We start from the raw sequence: 21,749 nt of genomic DNA on the forward strand, positions 1-21,749 counted from the left end.
AGTACTAGTTTTCTGTTACTTCATGTAGAAATGTACGTAAATAAAAACTCTATAAAACACATAGATCAGTGGCTTGGGGTCAACATCGTCCTATTCCCATTCCTCCCTGTGTGGGAGTGGCTGGTTGATGCAGCAAGAGTGTTTCTCCCAAGCCATTGGTAGGACACACACACACACACACACACACACACACACACACACACACACACACACACACACACACACACACACACACACACACACACACACACACACACACACACACACACACACACACACACACACACACACACACACACACACACACACACACACACACACACACACAGTGCAGTGTCTGTAATGACAGCAGCTGCTCCCTGCCTGCATAACCAAGGTGCCGGAGCAAACGACAGCAAATGCCTGAAATTCTGACTTCTGGAATATTCCCTCGTTCAGCCAACGCTCCACCCTGTCGAAGTAATCTGAAACATGGCGCAAGTTTGGGCACGCGTTAGTGGCATTAGTCGTGTGTGTGTGTTTGTACATCAAAACCTATGCAACCATACTGTATGTCGGCAGACATCCAAGAAGGATAACATGCCAGAGAGAGAGAGTATGTGAGAGACAGAGAGAGAGAGAGAGAGAGAGAGAGTATGTGAGAGACAGAGAGAGAGAGAGAGAGAGAGAGAGAGAGAGAATGTGAGCGAGAGAGAGAGAGAGAGGGAGAAAGAGACAGAGACAGAAAGTGAAAGAAAGACAGGGAGAGAGTGTGGTTGAGAATAATAAGAGAAAGAAAAAGCTTTATTGAGAGTGTAAGAGACAGAAAGAGAAAGAGAGTCAGTCTAACATTCTGTTAGCGTGTTCCATTTGCACCCAGTCCACAGTGCCCCTCTGTCCCCCTATAACCCATGCTCCCTATTAGCATGGTGGTCCTACAGAGGAGAAAGCTGGTTATTCAGAGAGTCCGGCCACAGACAACAGCAGCCGTCACACCAGAACAGGGCTCTGTATAAATAGAGGTGGGCCACTGGCCTCTGGAGCGGACCATTGCCACCATCGCGTGACTCTGAACACAGTCCAGAGGCCCAACAGTCACAATCTGCCCTCAGGGGTGAACCCCACTTTGTATGAATTGAGGAGAAGTATGAATAGTAGCTTGCCTGGTTTCCTGAGAGTATTTTCCATTTCTGTTTGGGCCAACTCCTTGTTGAATGTAGAAGCAGTCAGGCAGCCTGGATAGGTAAATGGCTACACCGAAAATAGACACGTAAAAAGAAAGAAAGAGAGAGAAAACAAAGAGTTAGAAAGAAAGACAGAAAATAGAGACTGATTGACAGAGGTAGTCTGTGTTGTCTTAAGAGAAATGGGCACAGAGAGAGAGAGAGAGAGAGAGAGAGAGAGAGAGAGAGAGAGAGAGAGAGAGAGAGAGAGAGAGAGAGATGAAAGCCTACCATCTCTCCTGGCTGCTGTCCAGACAATGATGTCATGTTTAATGACTTCACCATGCAGTGTCATCATCGCCCCCCTTGTCCACCACTTTAGGTGCACCACAGCCCAAAGTGTCTGTCTCTTAACCACCGACATAACTGTACTACCACATTTCTCCATTGCCTAACACCTTGTGTAAAGCCCACTAATCTTAATGGCTTCAATGGCATGGCCTATTAACTTGGTGTTAGCTAATTAACTTGTTTACCCCAAGGCTAGGGAAAGGCAACCATATGATCAAGGCAGCTTTGAAGTCATTCTATTACAATATCTCTGAAGAGCTACTCACACCATGGATGAGTGGATCCTTCACTGTACATGGAGGCGTAGGTGGACGCTCTCTCTCCACCTCTCTCTCTTTCTCTCTCTCTCTTTCTCTCTCTCTCTCTCTCTCTCTGATGCTGGCCCGATGTCTTCATCTTCAGGGAAAGCTAGTAATGCGCCGTGACAGTAGCTGTCTGAGAGGAACTACGGGAGGCTTTCCTTTTTATATTCTCCTAAAAAAATTGCATATTTTTTCTCGCTCTCTCTTTATGTCTGTGAGAGAACAAAGGGAGTCTTTATCCTGAGAGTCGGTTAGAGAGGCTGGGAACTCCAAATATAGAAATAGAACCAATAGAAGTGTACACAGTTCTAAAATCCACATGATTGTTAATTTATGTGTTTAAAGTACTTTTTAAATAGCAAATAAACCAAATTCATAGCAATGTTATTATAGCCATATTCTGTTGATCTGTGTACCCAGCCAGCCAGCCTGCTGCTGCTGCTTTCCAGTGGATGAAGTAGTAGTAGTAGAAGTTAATTAAAGGACAGGCGTCATTTCCTCCCTCCTTCCCTCACACCGCTCAGTCCCGTGGGCGCCAGGGAAATAACAGCCCTCTCTCTCTCTCTTCACTTTCAGAGCCCAGGGCCTCATCTCAATCCCGAAAGTCGCTCCCTTTCCTCCTATGCCCTCTATTCTCCGTCACTTCCCTTCAAGTAAGTCAGCGATAGGTCCACCTAGCTGAGGCTATATTGCAATTCACCTATTTGTTTTAGCCAGATCTGTGACAAGAAGTGAGAAAGGGCAGGTAGCAGAGTGTAGGGGGAAACTCTTTGGCATTGAAAGGCAGGCAGCCCTTGGTCGGCTCCATTGGCCGGTGCCCCAAAAAGTGGCAGACAGGCCACAAACTTCCCTAGACAACCCCGCTTTCCAAACCTCCCCACCACCCACCCCACAACAAAAGAGCCAGCATCACTATATTCCTCTGGGATTGGGCGTGTCCAGAAAAACAACAGTTGAATCTGAGTGCTGTTAAACTCCACATTCACCCTGATTATAATCTCTGGCTTTGCTGTTTGTTTGTTTTCAAACCCACCAAGGTTTACATTAGGAGCTCTGAAGTGTGGAAAATGCCTGCCAAGACCAAGACAGAGCTAAAAGAATAACCCACCAAAACATCCCTGCACGGTCGATGACCTGTCTTCTTGAGATGCATGGCGAATCTATAATACTGCAGTATACACTGCTTCATGCTTCATTCTGACTAACAGATCAACATGGTTTATTTAAGTGGAAAAGCAACTTTGAATTGATAACCATTCAAATGAATGTCAGGTGGAAAAACACACAGATGTAGTTCACTTTACGAAGTCCTCCTCTGGATTGTAAGCTCCCCTTTGGCAGGAGAAAGTCATGATGTCATCACAGGGTATTCCCTTCTTCACTCTACCAAATATAGGCAGGAAGAATGGCCTACTGTAGTTTTAGGAAAGAATGCAGGGTGATCCAGTGTGTGTGTGTGTGTGTGTGTGTGTGTGTGTGTGTGTGTGTGTGTGTGTGTGTGTGTGTGTGTGTGTGTGTGTGTGTGTGTGTGTGTGTGTGTGTGTGTGTGTGTGTGTGTGTGTGTGTGTGTGTGTGCATTCGTAACGATGGGCCCGTGTTTAATGTCGCCTCAACATTCTGCCAAGGAATGAATGGAAAGCGTGAATGGAATGTCTGGTATTCTGTAAATCATCACAGGGGTATTTTCTCTCTCATACCTAAAGACTGGTATGTTTTTCTGACCCACAACCTTTACAGTAAATGTTTTGTAGAACTGGCAGTCATTTGTGGAACTATTTCCATTCTTTTTTATTTTGTTTCATGATGGATCAAATGTATGTGACCTGTGACTTGTAGTACTGAACAACATCCTTATTTTGAAAGAACAGAACACATTTCCTTTGATATTTCCTTTGGAAAAACAGGCCAGCGTCAATTTGTGACTTACAACCAAAAAACTAAATGAATGCTGACATAAGCCCTCAGCACATTTCCAAAAGGCTTGGTTGGTTACAGTACATTAAGGTTTCCATGTTTCCTTAGCTTAGTTCCTTAGTAACTGTGGAGTGAAAATCAAACTTATAAAAGTTCATATTCTGTTAACTCATACCCAAATAATGTTGTTGACTTTTCCTATACTCGTATTTGTGGCCAAAGCATAAATTGGAGGAAAAACACTTCAAAAACTCCACCTCAAACTTGTATCTCAAACAGAACATTTAAAAAAAATGCTTGCTATTTCCTCATAGAACATGATGTCATGTTGGCTCATTGGCTGAGCCGGCCAATCAATGGTTTACTCACGTAAATATTTTTAATGATCGGTATTCGCCCACACATTTCTGTTGTTGGGGTACGCCCACACCACTCAAACACATAAATCTTTTAACATACTTCATTACAATTGTTTGAAAGGAAAACGATTTCACTCATATTGTAGTTCATTTTAGGTCATATTGCATAGAAATCTGGAAACACTGAACAGTTACTTTAAGGAGAGAACATCATCAAAGATGGGCCTTGTTAGATGAACTATCTCACGCTACATTTTACAAACTGCCTCGATAATTATTGTTTTCCACAAACTCTTCCATGTCTCTTCTTACATAAACGGTTCTCAACCGCAATTACGACTTGCAGAAATTACAAACCTAGAATACGACACTGTTAGCAAACAGCCACATATAAAATAAAATCAGTTAGACGTCTGGGCCTCTTGGAAGACATGTTACTGGTTAAGTCTCACGTCACCTAAGAGCAACAGGTCACAATACCCTGTCTGTATATCAGTGGTATGTGTGTTGTGTTGTGTGTGTGTGTGTGTGTGTGTGCCCATGTGTGTATGAGTGGTTATTGGGGTCTCAGTGAGTCATACTAACCTGCAATGTCTAATGAAACATGACCCACACATCCTGCCGTTCATTCCGACTGTCTCCATTTGTGTCGCAGTCTGGGGCTTTAAGCCTGTATTTCTCCATTTATTCCTCAACCTCGGAATTCATTACTGACTGTCTTACGTTCCTGACCGCAAGAACGTAAGACAGTCAAACAGGAACACAATCACCTCAGCATTATGATGAGGTCATTCCCAACAATTAACTGCTCCTGGTGTGATGACACAGAGCCACAAAGCATCCCAGGAATGTCCTCGCCCAAATATACTGAACTAAAATGTAAACGCAACATGTAACAATTTTACTGAGTTACAGTTCATACGAGGAAATCAGTGAATTGAGAAAAAATTGGGGAGGGACCTAATCTATGGATTTCACTTGACTGGGAATACAGATAGGCATCTGTTGGTCATAGATACCTTAAACAAATGGTCCTCAGGATCTGGTCACAAGAGGCACCTGTGTAATGATCATGCTGTTTAATCAGCTTCTTGATATGTCACACCTGTCAGGTGGATGGATTCTCTTGGCAAAGTTTGAGAGGAATAAGCTTTTGTGCGTATGAAACATTTCTGGGATCTTTTATTTCAGCTCGTGAAACATGGGACCAATATTTTTCATGTTGCGTTTATATTTTTGTTCAGTATATATATGGTACAATTAAGCGTGTTTAGTTAGCACTGTTATCTAAATTAGTTTAACTCACCCCTCCCTGGTGTATATACTGTGAATGTCTAAATGAGCATCCTTTGTGACAAACACACTGGGAGAGAAAATACAGTCAGTCTGTGGCAGACAAAGAGAAGGAATAATGTTTATCTGCTAATATAGGGTAGTAGTGTTGGTATGATGTCCCAAGCTGGGCTTCATACACATGTACTCAGTTTGACCTAAAAAAACATGTGTTTGTGTGTGTGTGTGTGCATCTGCGTATGTGTGTGTGTGTATGCATTTGAAGGTTCTTTTGAGGTCTGAGGTTTTAATGGGAATGCCCCTGTATTTCACCCTGATCCCCAGAGTCTGAAATGATTCATGAGTCTAAAAACAGCTAAAGAGATAAATACCGTCTATCAGTCTGCCTCAGTTTATCCTTCCCACTGCACTCTACAGAACAGGGTGACATCATCACGTCTCAGACTGAGAGAACTGACATTGATTATCTCCCTGGATGGCTGCTCTTTTATTCCCCAGTCAAACATTTCATTGGTTCCTTTTACAACAGTTCAACATGCTTTTCAAATCAATATGGGTGTTCTGAAGCAATTCAATGCTTATCAAAACAGAAGATGAGCCACGAGTGTATATTGTAGAGCTAATGTGATGAATACTGGACCTATATTGTCATAGCATTTATTCCACTCATTCTATAGGATGATATCATCGCTTTGCAGACTGACTGAGTGATAAGAAAATGTATCATCTCACTGACTTTTAATCTGCTGAATGAGACAATGAGCCCCTCAGGGTGATTGGTATAGACAAGGTTATCAATCACTCTGATTGGAAACTTGGATTGTGTGACAGGCATTGTAGTGCAGTGAGTGAGTTTTCCAACTGGTGGACAGGGTCTGGTCTCCTGTGTCACAGATGTCTTTGGGGTCAGCATAGAAACCCTTATATGTTGTAAAGTCACACAAAAATCATGATTGCAACAAAGGTTCATGATTGCAGCGACCTTAAGCGACCGTTGCTGGATTTTTAAACACAGAGATACACATTGAGGCTTCTTGTCACATATTCATCCGTTGACATGGAAATCTCTTGTAAGCGTATACCGTTGTCATGTCAACACAGATACTAGGCTCAGTATCGGTTGGTAAAGACAGTGTTGAGAGAGCTGAGAGGTCAGAAGTGAAGTGACGAGTGATCGTCTCATCATCTCGTCCCCAGTGGTGTGTTTTGTCTGTTGTGCAGTAGTAGACTAAACAAAGACTGAGACCAGTGAGTCCCTAGAAACCTGGGCTGGGAGTTCTTTCAAGGCAGGGATCTGATCTTGCAGTTGCTTTGGGAAAACAAAGTGCTATAAGAGTTCTAAAGTTTTGCCTGGCTGGCAATGGCAGTGTATTCAACTAAACATAAGGAACTACTGCTGTTAATACACTACCACAAACGGAAAACCCCCCCAGTGAAACTTGACTGATTCCCTTGTAGTCTATTCTAAATCCTCATCTAAATGTACCGTCTCTAGCTGTTTCATGTTCATTAGACGTTTCCCCTCAACAGGGCCAAAGTCCTAAGCGATAAGGGACATAAGCGGTTGCTTAGGGCCCCCGGGGTCTCCACTTACTATTGAATATACTTAGAATACTAGAATACAGCAGGTGCAATTTGGAAATGTAGTTGTGCATCAGCAGTTTTTCCTCTTGCTACTGTATGTCAGTCACTCCATTAGTCATGTCAGCTAACAATGATTTGAATGGTATCTGAACTTGTAGTAAGTCATGGCCGAATACCGACTGGGGACACAGGGCACGTCCCCATGGGCCCTGACCTCCAGGAGGCCCCATTCATTTTGTTAGTCATTCTCACTCAGAAATCATGTTAGCGTGATAATTGTGGAATTGGAGGAAATTTGCTTTAAAACTGCAACCATTTCCTTCCACTCCATGGGAAATGGGTAGAATTGCATGAAATTTGTCATAAAAATGCTATGTTTTCTCTCTGCCCCATGGCAAATGGGTAGAATTGCAGGTAATCTGTTATAAAACTGCAACATTTTCTCTACACCCATGGCAAAATGTGTAGAATTGCAAGAAATTAAATCTAATACTTACCAAATCTCGCTTAGGGCCCGGCCCGCAAAAGGCTAGAGCCGGCCCTGCCCCTCAATAACTGAAGGTGAGACTGACAGACTGATGGCATCGGGGTGTTCTGTATCTGTATGAGGTCATCATGAAGCCTGGAGGCGGTTTGGGTTTTATGGATGCTGTCATGCTCCGTCCACTTCCATCTGACATGATCAAGACTTAATGAGAATGAATGTGATTCCTTCCATATGACATGATCAAGATCTAATGAGAATGAATGTGATTCCTTCCATCTGACATGATGAAGATCTAATGAGAATGAATGTGATTCCTTCCATTTGACATGATCAAGACTTAATGAGAATGAATGTGATTCCTTCCATATGACATGATCAAGACTTAATGAGAATGAATGTGATTCCTCCCATATGACATGATCAAGACTTAATGAGAATGAATGTGATTCCTTCCATATGACATGATCAAGACTTAATGAGAATGAATGTGATTCCTTCCATATGACATGAACAAGACTTAATGAGAATGAATGTGATTCCTTCCATTTGACATAATCTAGATCTAATGAGAATTAATGTTATTCCTTAAAATCTGCAATAATCCAGATCTAATGAGAATGAATGTGATTCCTTCCTAAAAGTGTACACTGACTCTGTACTAGCCTTACTACCCTCCAGCTAGAGATAGGGAGAGAGATGAGAGAGAGAGATGGAAAGAGAGAGCTAGATGAAAGAGAGAGGTGGAAAGAGAGATGATGAGAGAGAGATGGAGGGAGAGAGTGAGTGAAAGAGATGAGATGAGAGAGAGATGGAAAGAGATGGAGAGAGAGATGGAGGGAGAGAGAGAGAGAGATGAAGAGATGGAGCCCTTTGAATTGAATTGAGAGACAACCCAATTCTGGTATTTTTTGCACTAATTGGTCTTTTGACCAATCAAACCAGATATTTTCACATCAGCTCTTTTTCAGAGCTGCTCTGATTAGTCAAAAGACCAATTAGTGAGAAAAACAAATCTGAATTGGGTACCTTTGTGAACGGTGCCTTAGAAGAGTGATGGAGGAATGGGAGAGAGACCTGAGGGGTTGGGGTGTGCGGCTGATCAAATGACCATCTCTGGGTTATAAATCAAATCATTATTAAGTCTCTCTGGAGGGTACACAAGAAGCAGGCACGTAATTTCTTGGACTGCTTCTGTGGGGTAAAGAGCAGATCCCAATCAGTCACATATTCACACATGCCAAAGTCACCCTGCAAGAATGACATGGACGAAAACCCACTAGTCAATTCCCCACCCACGCATACATTTATACACACACACACACACACACACACACACACACACCTATACGCTCTGTGTGCAGAAACCATGGCGACCAACATCTAAGCCATGACATCACCCTTCCCACCCCAGGAGATGAGAAGGTGACTCGTGACTTGTCTGTCAGTCGGTGACTCTCTTCCCGGGGATTTCACTCAGCTAGACTCGATAACGGTACCGATACTGCAAGGACGTTTCAACAACCCTCTATGTGATTTACAGTGCTAACACTGAACTACCAAAACAGACCATGTTACAGGTCCAAACAGCGGTCAGGGCCTACCTAGACCCATATCAGACCAAGGGGGGAAATTCCCTCTGACCACCACCTACCTACCTCCCACTGTCTAGCACCTCCACAGTCCTATGCTGCTGTGGGACAGATTCTTGAGCCTACAGTTTTCCCACAATGGTGAGTCACTGCATGGCTCTCCCGCTATCACACAGGTGCTGTCTGGAACCATTCAAATGGACATAGACACAGTATACACACATCACATCACTCCATAGAGGTGCAGGGTTTAGAGAATATCATTTGAAAAGAAAGGATCCTTTTTGTAATACTTCCAGAGTTGCAGTAAAGACTAGATCAGAGTTCAGAGGGTTGTCATTACCTATTAGTCAAATACATAGTGTACATAAAGACAACACACATACACAGAACATTAACGTCATTTAGCAGACACTCTTAATAACCAGAGAGATTTACAGGAGCAATTAGGGTTAAGTGCTTTGCTCAAGGGCACATTGTTCGCACTGTTGATGGCTCGGGGATTCAAACCAGCAATCTTTTGGTTACTGGCCCAAAACTCTTAACCACTAGGCTACCTGCGAGGCTACATTGTCTTCAATTAGCCACAACTGGTAATAAATGAAATTCAGATTACAGACAATGACTCAATGGATGAATTAATTATTGAATGAATCATCTTGCACTTTATCTAGAACTCCTAGGAAACAATGGAGACATGCTAGAGTGGAACGAGTGGGATGGGGGTCCATACATCCTGGGACAACCTCTAAAGCCAGACTGCAGACTGCTCTAGACACCCACGCACCACATGGTCGGCCCTGACCCGAGCCCTGACTCCTGACTCAGTCGTCTAGGACTGTCTGAGACCCTGAGAACAGGATGTGTCACAAGCTTAGAGTTCTGTATGTGCCCGTGTAATGGAGTCCACCCAGAAACGGCCGATCAGATATTAGAACTCGTGTTCACAACTGTATTTGATAGGGCTGTTGACTAACTTACTTTAATGCAGTATCTAGCTACAGTAGGAGTATGTAGTACTATAAGAAAACCTGTCTAACTATAAAACATTTTCACAACTTGTAGCCTTTTAAGAACCACTATTTCTTAAGAGCAGTGATCTCCAATCCCGGTCCTGGGATCCACAAAGTCTAAACAAAGGCTATAGGGCTTGATGTATATTAAATTAGTTGAATCAGGTACTTCAGTGCTGGGCGAGCACAAAATACTGAGATAATGGATTGGAACTACTTCCTTGATAAATAGCGCCATCCTTGATAAATAGCGTGACAACAGCTGTAATGTGCGGGCATGCCCCATGCTTCTCATTCATCCACATAGCCCTTTTAGTCACACCTTGTATTAAAGGTCAGATCTAAACATATATCCACGATATTGTGAAGTAACAACTTCATACAACGATTCAATCAATGTTTATTACGCAATGAAACATAATTATACTTAGGAAAGGCCAACCCACAATGGGCAGGTCTACAGTACACAACTGTTGGGAACTTACCCAATGAAACATAATTAGACTTAGGAAAGGCCAACCCACCATGGGCAGGTCTACAGTACACAACTGTTGGGAACTGGGATTCCTGGTAGGTTTTTCAAACTGACAGAAACTTCAGGCCTTTAAGGAGGATGTGTATAAAACACTTTGCATAACACACATTTTTGTCCCAGTATCATTTCTTCTAACATTCCTTTTTACAAAGGAGGCCTAAATAGTTGCACCTCCAATAATTTTAAATCAAATAAATTATTTAAAAATACATTCAAGTAAACAGTAGGCTATCAATCCTGAGATTAAGTAAAGTGAGATATTAGCTATTCAGATTTCAGGGAAGCTCATGCATATCTCTTCAAGCGTGATGTCTGATTGGCCACGGGATGGTCCATGTTGATGTCCTCCATGGCTTTTAAACAGTCCTGCAGATCACTAAGGTCCCAGGTCTTCTGACAGTCAGAGACCCTCAATGCCATGCGCACACAGATGTTCCTCAGCTCTATGCTTACCTAGGTGGAGAGAGTAGAGGCACAGATAGAACAATGAGACAGATATTTCACCGGATGTATAAATGTGAAGTATCAAGTTGGCCAAGTTGGTGTTTCCACTCACTACCAAATATGGTGATTTTCAAATGATGTGCTTCCAAATGGAGTCCAACTCCACATACTTAGAGCAGTTGGCAGAATCGTAAGTTCACATAGTTGAGGTGGCCCTTTTGAAATGGTGTAGTGTCTCCCAGAAAAGGTGTGTCTTCGTTGGTGAGGTCATTGGAAGAAGAAGCAGATGCCATGGTTTGGCCATTCGTTTCCTCTTTTCTCACAGTCTGGTTCGTCTGTGTCTAAATGGGACAAGAAGGACTCCTTTATCTGGCTGTATCATATGAAAATTAATCTTTCATATCTTCTGATATGTCATGAATGCTGTATAATTTGTCCAATAATAAACACATTTAGTTGTTTAATAACCTTTTTTTCCTCCCTACAAGCTAGCAATTCGAACAAACCCAAATTGCCTCACCTCTCTCGCTCTCCCGCCCCCTGCTGGTTGTCTCTGTACACGCAGGGCTCTCCTGTCCCTCTGGCCATGATGGTGTCCTCAGACACACACAGGTTCTGCAGCAGGAAGTAGGTGGTCATCAGGCCTTTCCCCTTCACCTGGATCTCGCCTCTTTCCAGGATGTCAAAGCCCTTATCTTCCAGCGTACTGCAGATAGTTATTGGTTCTGATTCTCTCTAACTATACCTAAGTTATTCGGCCAACTTTATTGGCAAATCTGAATGGGAGCCATGTTGGCACTACCTGTATGTGAAGGGGCTGAGGTGTATGTGGTCAGGCACTCTGTGACTCTCCATGCGGGAGGCAGTGTTGACCGTATCTCCAAACAGGCAGTATCGAGGCATCTTGTCCGCTACCACACCAGCTAGCACTGGACCTGTGTGCAGACCCACCCGAATCTGGTACACACACACACACACACACACACACACACACACACACACACACACACACACACACACACACACACACACAGCCACTTCAAATCACAATTCCATAGTTTCATTAAAGAGCAGCTAATTTTGGACTATAAAGTCACCTGGATGGGTTGCCCAGTGATAGCGATGGTCACCTCCCGGGCAGCGATACGCATACCCAGGGCAAAGTTGGCCACCCCCTCTGCATGGCTGTCAGCTGGAATGGGAACCCCACCCACCACCATGTAGGCGTCTCCAATAGTCTCCACCTGGAAGAGCCGAGGCGTACATAGCACTCATTGAAAGGTTGGCTGCATCTCAATAGCTGAAAGAATTTTCCTTCCCTTATCTCCTCTCCTTCAGTCAACCTTTCATTTACCCCTTTATGTACCTCTCTCTTTCTCTCTGTATACCTTGTACACGTCATGGATGCTGGTAAGGCGGTCGAACTTGGAGTACATGGAGTTGAGCATGTTGACGATCTGGATGGGCTCGCAGGCAGCGCAGATATTGGTGAAGGTGACCACATCACTGAACAGGATGGTGCACACCTGGAACTCACCTGAAATAGAGGGAGAAAGGGGAAGCAGAGATGTTTGTAACGGCCACACTTTTCATTACACAGGTCTTCTAGCTCATTTGAAGAGTAGAACAAAATAAAAAGGCAGCAGATATGCTGGCCCTGTCTGGAGGACCAGGTAGATATGGAATTTGGCAGACATTGCCATTGTACCTGCTTCCACCCTCTTGCCCACCTTCAGCTGGTTGGCTACGTGGCAAGGCAACATGGCGTAGAGCAGAATCTCGTCTTCTTCTTCTCCGCCTCGAGGTGCCGTGAGAGGATCCTCAGCTCCTCCTATGAAATTACAAAATTATAGACAAAGAGGATGAGAAAACAGTGAGATGAGAAATGGACAAAGAAGGAGAGATGTATGTGCCTTTTTGCGCTCCAGCTGATTGGACAGCTCCATCTCGGCCAGACACTGTTGGTTAAGCAGGATGAGGTCCCGGGTGGTGTCGTGCTGGGAGATGTCGGAGATGTGCAGACCCCTCTCCTCCAACTCCTGCAGGCTGCGCAGCTTCGGAGAGCACAGGTACACCATACAGCCCAGAGACTCCATCCACATCATCTGACCTGGGTACAGGGGAGTTATTCAGTCATACCATGGACACAATGCAGAGCCTACCTGCACAATCAGACATCGGATCAGAGAAGGGGAGTTTGATTGAACCTCTGAGTTTGAGCATGGACTGATGCTGAGAGGCCAGCGGCACCATCTCCCGTCTGGTCTTCAGGACAAACTGGCTGTTGATGAACTTCCTGATGCTCTCGATGTTGAAGGTCACCTGTGGATGGACAATGCTGAAGTACTCATCCAGACGGCTGTCCATCGTCTGGAGCCCAGGGACAAACTTCTGGATGTTAATCCCAGTCTGCTTCACCTTGAGCTGGGCACACATAGAGAAGAGTACTGGTAACAATGTACCAATAGGACTAATAGCTGCTTAATTATTGTTTTGCATAAACTTAGAAATATACAAGTTGCCTTACCTGTTTATCAAAGACAATGTGGAAAGGGAAGGCATTGCAGAATGCTTGTTCCTCCATCCACAGTTTATCTGGGTAGCAGGGTGAGAATGATTTCAGAAGGTTGTCTGTGGAGGGGGGGGGGGGTGACAGAAGCTTCTCAAGCGTTCTCATTAGATGTACTCATATCAACATGATAGCGTTCAACAAACTTTGATTTTGGAGTGAACACTTAAAGGAAAGAAAGTGCCCAACCTTTTCCAAACATGACAATGCTCCTAACCATGTCCCAGCGTGATCTTTTCCCAGCAGGGCAGTGGGGCAGACTGGCACACCTGGCTCTCATCCTCTCCAATGCCTCTGCCTGATGCTGTTACCAGAACAGTGGAATACACCAGAGATCTCACACTGAACCCCTGGAGGCCACAGTGTTTGCTGGGTGTAGACTACTTTGCTCTTATTATTTAACCCTCTAGACCTCATTCTACTTTCATTTAATTATAAACATATAATACTTAAACACTGCTACTTGACTCTTGTTTTGAATCATGACAAATTTAAATTAAAAATAAATGTCTCAACCCTCCTATCAATCTCCTCATCCTCCTTGGTTACCTTCTTGATCTCTCTTTGGGGCCGGAAATCCCTCTTTGACCCTCAGCTCCTCTGAGACACCAGGAAGACCACATGTTCTTTCTTCCCTATGCGCTCGTCCTCCTCTTCTTTGACTTGGTTAAGGATGGTCATGCTCACTTCGCTGTCAAAGAAGTCTTTGGCCACCGCCTCAATGATGCCTGCACAGAGAGAAAAGAGATAACCTCCTTAGATTAAAGGTACACTTTAGGTATGGATGATTACCGTACCTGGCACAATGTGATATAGGCCTTTCCTGTCCGAGTAGTAATGAAGCAACATCCTCCCATCATCGTTCTTCTCCACACGGAACGAGGGAGCGTTCATCTCCTGGAAGAAGGATATTTATTGCATACATAATATTTTTTACATTTTAAATCTGGGCTCTAATGGATTGAAATACATAATAGATTACCCATTGTAGAGGCCGTAAAGACAAGGTCTCCTGGTAGGAGAGAGCCAGGTAGCTGTGAAGAGCATCCAGGATCTCAATGAATTTCACCAGGTCCCCCCTAGCGTACGCAGCATGGTGTCGTACCCCGCCATCTTACAGAAGCTGAAGAAGTACTCCCCGAAAAGCTTCAGCACCACCTCAGAAGGCATGTCTGTGGCCACAACACCACCACATCATCATCCTTGTCATCACTATATCATCATCAACCGTCAAACTAAATGGTGCCTATCTCTCCGCTTAGTTTGGGTTTGTGGACTGTCACGTAATTCTAACCCTGACACCATGTCATGTCCACAGGCTCTGGGGTGACCCCTCAGGTACAGGACACCTGGAACACACTTGGGTCACCTGTGCCACACCTCGAGGGCCTCAGCAGGGACGTTGTCAACACCTGACCTCACTTGGGGGGCCTCAGCAGTGACGTTGTTAACACCTGGCCTTCCCCGAGGAGGTAGACACTCCTAACCACTGATATAAGGGTATCAAAAGCACTGACCTGTGTTTCTGGTTCAAGATGAAACACTGTTATAGAATTCTAAAGAACTTAGAGACTGGTACTTACCCAGCATAGTACATGCCTCCTGCACCAGACGCAGAGTAATGACATCATCGTATATCTCATAAGTCATGAACGTGTCCTGGACCTCTGCTAGGGTCCTGAAGAGATAGAGAGAATTGGCATACTCATGTCCTGAATCATTTCAAATTTACATCAACATTTACTTAGTACACAAAACACCAGACCTCAGTTTCTCCCATGTTTCTTCACCAAATTTCTCAATGACCAATGAGATTTCCGACAGGTATTTATGAATCCGTACTGCGAACACAAACAGCGAACAAGAAGAGAGCGATATGAGATATCATAGTTGTCAAAGGCAAAACTAGAATGACTTGATGTTAAAATCAACAAAGACATCTTGGTACTCACCATCTCTCTGGTATCTCTCTGTCCTCGTCCTCCTGGTTTGTACTCTCTATGTACAGAACCCCTAACTCCTCTCTCACTCACACACACACACACACACACACGATGGAATTATTCTTCCACCATATGGTGAGAATTAGACATTGCAGGGCATCCAGTCCCATCTTCTTGTTGCATGAATCCTGTCTTCAATTTTTCAAATTATTTTATTTTTCGCAATGTGTATTCTTTCTCTTGGTAGTTGATAAAATCAGTGGAGGCTGTTGAGGGGAGGACGGCTCATAATGTCTGGAACGGAGTGAATGGAATGGCATCAAACACATAGAAACCACACGTTTGATGTATTTTATATTCCGCTCCAGCAATTACCACAAGCCTGTCTTCCCCAATTAAGGTGCCACCAACCTCCCATGGATACAATATACAATGAGTGTACAAAACATTACATAAAATGATCAAGTGAATCCAGGAGAAAGCCATGTTCTTTTATTGATGTCATCTGTTAAATCCACTTCAATCAGTGTAGATGAAGGGGAGGAGACAAGTTAAAGAAGGGGTTTTAAGCCTGGAGATAATTGAGACATGGATTCTGCATGTGTGCCATTCAGAGGCTGAATGGGCAAGACAAAAGATTTATCTGAATGGGAGATGGTAGTAGGTGCCAGGCACACCGGTTTGTGTCAAGAACTGTAACGCTGCTGGGTTTTTCACACTCAACTGTTTACCATCTGTATCAGGAATGGTCCACTCCCAGAAGGACATCTAGCCAATTTAACACCACTGTGGGAAGTATGGAGTCAACATGGACCAGCATCCCTGTAGAACGCTTTCGACACCTTGTAGAGTCCATACCCCGACAAATTGAGCCTGTTATAAAGGCAAAAGGGGGTGCAACTCAATAGTAGGAATGTGTTTCTAATGTTTTGTAGGTCAGTATATCAGTAGTATAGAACACACACAGCTGCCTGAACTTTAATTGGTTGGAAGTCCTTGTCCATGGTCCTGAAATAGTGTCCAGGTCAATGTTGCAGGCTGCATGTGAGATGAACAGGAATATGGTGTATTTGAAGTAAATAACGCATTTCAGTCTTTGGATGCAAAAGGAAGCTATTTTATTTTTCTAATAAATTATTACTTAACATAGCCTGCAAAAACCATAAACAGTTGTAAAGTTTAGACGTCTGTCTTTTCTGAAAGAAAAAAGAAAGAAACAATTATGATTGGGCTGCCTATGCTTTCCCACTCGCTATAAATGCTGTTGTTCCCCCAATAAATGTTTTACCAGTGGCACAACATATTACGTGTAACACAAGACAAGACAAAACTAGACACTAAATTGTAAAAACGGATACATCCTGGTATGCTTTCAAAAAACAAATGGCTCCCTAAAATAAAGTGTGAACTGACGCAAAGTTACTTTGATCATTGTTGTAAAAAAGTAACGTTCATGTTCAGTTTGTCGGAAATTTCCAGACCCTTCAAGGAGGGTCAAATGTTAAGATGATTTGGAATCAAACAAACATTGATTTGGAGTGAATCAACACGTGAACTACTTTTACATCACAGCAATTTTTATTTTGCAATGATCATAACAGTTGGCAGTATGTTCTGTTAATCTTTAATTGAATGTACTTTTCCCAAAGAAATCCCCTCCATCGGTAAAGTGCTTATGCGCGGTGTATAACCAGAGACAGCAGAGAAATCATTCCCAGACCATCTCTAGTGTAACTCCAGGAGGAGAAGAATCAATAGCCTACAGCTGAATCAAGTACAGCATTGCCAAAGGAGAAGCAGGCAAGACCTTGAACGTTTATTTATTTAAATACTGAGTTTTTACGATCGACAACAAATCACAGCCATTCTCAACGCTTTTTGTGTTATATGGGTTTTGTAATCAGCGTGAGTCATTTCACATGGAGGGCAATGAAATGACAATGGTGTAACTGATAAGGTAGAGATACTAAAACACGGCGAAAATACAGCTTAGAGCATGGAGGCTTTTCAGTTGTAATTCGAGTAACACTTCAACTACAGCAGAACATACAGTATAAACTCATACTACATTTACTGTCTTGTTCTACACAGGGATGTTGTGTGAAAGCGCACTCTGGGGCATGGATCACCATGAAGACTTGGAGAGAGAACTCACTCCTGCTCACGCGTCCCTATCAGAGCCAACATCAGACCGAGGTAGTTTCTACCCTCATCTCTCCAAATGCGCCAACATCGAGGTTGATGGCAGGGAAAATATGGAAAACCATACAGTGAAAGAGGCGGTGAAACAGAGATCGGGTCATCAAGAAAATGGACTGGTCCCAGGAGACCAATTAGTGAGGAATATGGCATCACCCCATTCTACAGAGCTGTTTGGACCAACAGGGAGAGGGAAGTCATCAGGAGCCGGACGGACACTGGTACCCTGTCAGACTTCATCTCCAAGCCTCTCGCAGAGTCGCACAAAAAACTACGTAGTGTAAAGCTTGTCTCTTCATTCTCCATGGACATGCTTAACAGTGGCTTATGGAACAATGTTATTTATTTTGTTTGTCATTTCACTATCCTTCATAACCTATGCTGTTTCGCTGACACGGTTGCCAGTTGTACGGTGTTTCCTCCGACACAATGGTGGGGCTGGCTTCCGGCGAGCAGTGTGTCAAGTAGCAGTGTGGCTTGTTTCGGAGGACGCATGACTTCCGACCTTCGCCTCTCTGGAGTCGGTACGGGAGTTGTAGCGATGCGACAAGACTGTAACTGCCAATTGGATATCACGAAAATGTGGAGAAAAAGGTGTAAAAAGTACAAACAAAAATTACAATAACCTGTGCTTGATATCCTGTTCAACCCTTCCTGTGAATTAAATAGCATTACAGGCCTATTGCTTATTGCATTTTTTTGATTGAAGAATGTTCATTTATTGACTAAATGTGCACTGTTTATACATTGTTCTTTCAACTATTTATTATTGATGGAGACGAAGCCAGCCTTAACATTCACCATCACTGGAACACTGTAACAGGATGGCATGGAATGAATCCTGTACTCTATTCTGTGTTGACGTTATTAACAAAAAGGGATAGAGTAGGCCTGCGCTTGTTTCTTATCATTATTCCTTTCCATTCAATATAGGTCCATTCCAGATAGTGAAGATAGATATTTAGGTCTATAAAATATCTATCTAGGTCTATGAAAATACTGTAGATGTTAGTTACCATAAATTACCTCAGATCCAGGTTTATAAGGAAGCACTTACGAGAGTCAAATTTAGTTGTACATTTATGTTCAGTCATTTTTTTTGTTCAGTCATGTTCACCATATTTTGCTAAAATATTCTCTGTTTTATTTCATTTGAAAGTAGCTGTTGTCACCAGAAAACAAGTCTCGACTATTCAATGATTACTACCATTTATATGGGCACAACATACAGTGCCTTCAGAAATTATTCATAGCCCTTGACTTATTTCACGTTTTGTTGTATTTCTATTTATTAGGGATCTCCATTAGCTGGTGTACTTTAAAGGGCCAGCCCTGCTGCCCTGTTTTGAGCCAACTGTCATTTTCCCAAGTCCCTCTTTGTGGCACCTGGCCACACTACTGAACAGTAGTCTACGTGCGACAAAACTAGGGCATGTGGGCCCTGCCCTGTTGATAGTTATGAAGGCAGAGCAGTGCTTTATTATGGACAGACTTCTCCCCATTTTAGCTACTGTTGTAAACTGTTTTGACCATGACAGTTTACAATCCAGGGTTACTCCAAGCAGTTTAGTCACCAACTTGCTCAATTTCCACATTATTCATTACAAGACATAGTTGAGGTTTAGGTTTTAGTAAATGATTTGTCCCAAATACAATGCTTTTAGTTTTAGAAATATTTAGGACTAACTTATTCCTTGCTACCCATTCCGAAACTAACTGCAGCTCTTTGTTAAATAATTTCAGTCATTGTAGAAGCTGACGTGTATAGTGTTGAGTCATTCGCATACATAGACACACGCCTTACTCAAAGCCAGTGGCATGTCATTAGTAAAGATTGAAAAGAGCAAGGGGCCGAAACAGCTACCCTGGGGAATTCATGATTCTACCTGGATTATGCTTGAGAGGCTTCCATTAAAGAACACCCTCTGTGTTCTGTTAGACAAGTAACTCTTTATCCACATTTTAGCAGGGGCTGTAAAGCCATAACACATACACTTTTCCAGCAGCAGACTCAAAGCTGCACTGAAGTCTAACAAGACAGCCCACACAATCATTTTATCATCAATTTCTCTCAGCCAATCATCAGTCATTTGTGTAAGTGCTGTGCTTGTTGAGTGTCCTTCCCTATAAGCGTGCTGAAAGTCTGTTGTCAAAGTCTGTTGTCTGAATTCAAAATTGATTCAATATTTTTTTAATCCTCACCCATCTACACACCAAACCCCATAATGACAAAGTGAAAACATGTTTTTAGAAATTCTTGCAAATATGTTGAAAATTAAGTACAGAAATATCTAATTCACGTAAGTATTCACACCTGAGTCACATTTGACAGTGATTACAGCTGTGAGTCTTTCTGGGTAAGTGTCTAATAGCTTTGCACACCTGGATTGTACAGCATTATCCCATTATTATTATTTTAAATTCTTCAAGCTCTGTCAAGTTGGTTGTTGATCATTGTTACACAGCCATTTACAAACATAACGCTTTGTATTCCAGACATAAAGTTAATGTATTTGCCACATGTTTTGCAATTGTACTTTTTTGCCTTATTGCAAAACAGGATGCATGTTTTGGAATATTTTTATTCTGTAATGGCTTCCATCTTTTCATTCTGTCATTTAGGTTAGTAGAGTAACTACAATGTTGTTGTTCCATTATCAGTTTTCTCCTATCACTGCCATTAAACAATGTAACTATTTTAATGTCACCATTAGCCTCATGGTTAGATCCCTGAGAGATTTCTTTTCTCTCTGGCAACTGAGTTAGAAAGGAGGCCTGTATATTTTCAGTGAATGGGTGTATTGATACAGCATCCAAAGTGTAATTAATAACTTCACCATACTCAAAGGGATATTCTATGTCTGCTTCCCCCCCCCCCCCCCATCTACCAATAGGTCAAATCAAATCAAGCTTTATTTATACAGCACATTTCAGACATGGAATGCAATGCAATGTGCTTTACAGGAAAAAAATAATGACACCCAACAGAACAACTAGAAAGAACCCTAAGGATAGCAAAGCTAAAAATATAGATTTTAAAATATGTCCACAGTTTTGCCCCCCCTCAGGTTCTCTGGCAGGCTATTCCAGAGGCTGGGGGAATAATACATAAAGGCTGTCTCTCCATGCATCTTAGTCCTAGGATTTGGGATAGTTAAAAGGCCAGTGCCAGAGACTTACTGGGTAAATAACTTAAAAGCATGTCTGACATGTATTGGGGTGCACAACCATGGATTGATTTAAAAACCAATGGAATAATCTTAAAATGTATTCTAAAACTCACAGGCAGCCAGTGCAGAGACCTTAAAACCAGTGTAATGTGTTCTCTCCGTCTGGTCTTTGTCAGTACCCATGCTGTAGCATTCTGTATGTTTTGCAGTTGACCAATGGCTTTTTTTGGGTAGACCAGACAGGAGAGCATTACAGTAGTCAAGTCTGCTTGTAATAAAAGAAAGGATGAATCTCTCTGGATCAGCCTAAGAGAGAAATGAACGCACCTTGGCAATGCTCCTCAGATGGTAAAAATGAATTTTGGTCACATTCCAAATGTGTGATGAGAAACTTAGTTCAGAATCTAAAATAACACCTAGGTTTTTTACCTGGTGTTTTATCTTTATTGCCCATGAATTCAAATGTGCGGCAAGATTCTCTCTTTGTGCTTTGGCTCCAACAATAAGTACCTTGATCTTATGATGATTTAGCTGGAGGAAGTTGTGAGCCATCCAAGTATTTAAATCACTAATACAGTCTAATAATTTATCCTTGGAGCTAAAATTGTGTATCGTCTGCGTAGCAGTGGAAATCAATCCTGAGCTTTCTGATAATGCTGCCAATGGGTAACATATATAAATTGAACAGTACCAGTGTCACAATCGCCTGGAGTGGTGGGTGCAGAGTCAATTGCAGAGAGCAGAGGATACTGGGGAAAACCGTCTTTATTGGGATTCCCACACCAATGCCCAAAACCATAGGCTATAAACAGACAGAAAAATAGTCCGACCCAACACAGGGCACAGAAAACAGAA

The 21,749-nt window shown here is 42.8% G+C and overlaps 1 pseudogene; it reads right to left on the reverse strand.

Moving 5' to 3' along the window:
* Nucleotides 1-10,854: 10,854 nt before the first annotated feature.
* On the reverse strand, nt 10,855-16,293 carry LOC135541709 (guanylate cyclase soluble subunit beta-2-like; annotated as a pseudogene).
* Between the last annotated feature and the right edge of the window lie 5,456 nt (nt 16,294-21,749).

This window comes from Oncorhynchus masou, chromosome 6, assembly GCF_036934945.1.
Source record: "Oncorhynchus masou masou isolate Uvic2021 chromosome 6, UVic_Omas_1.1, whole genome shotgun sequence".
NCBI lineage: Eukaryota > Metazoa > Chordata > Actinopteri > Salmoniformes > Salmonidae > Oncorhynchus > Oncorhynchus masou.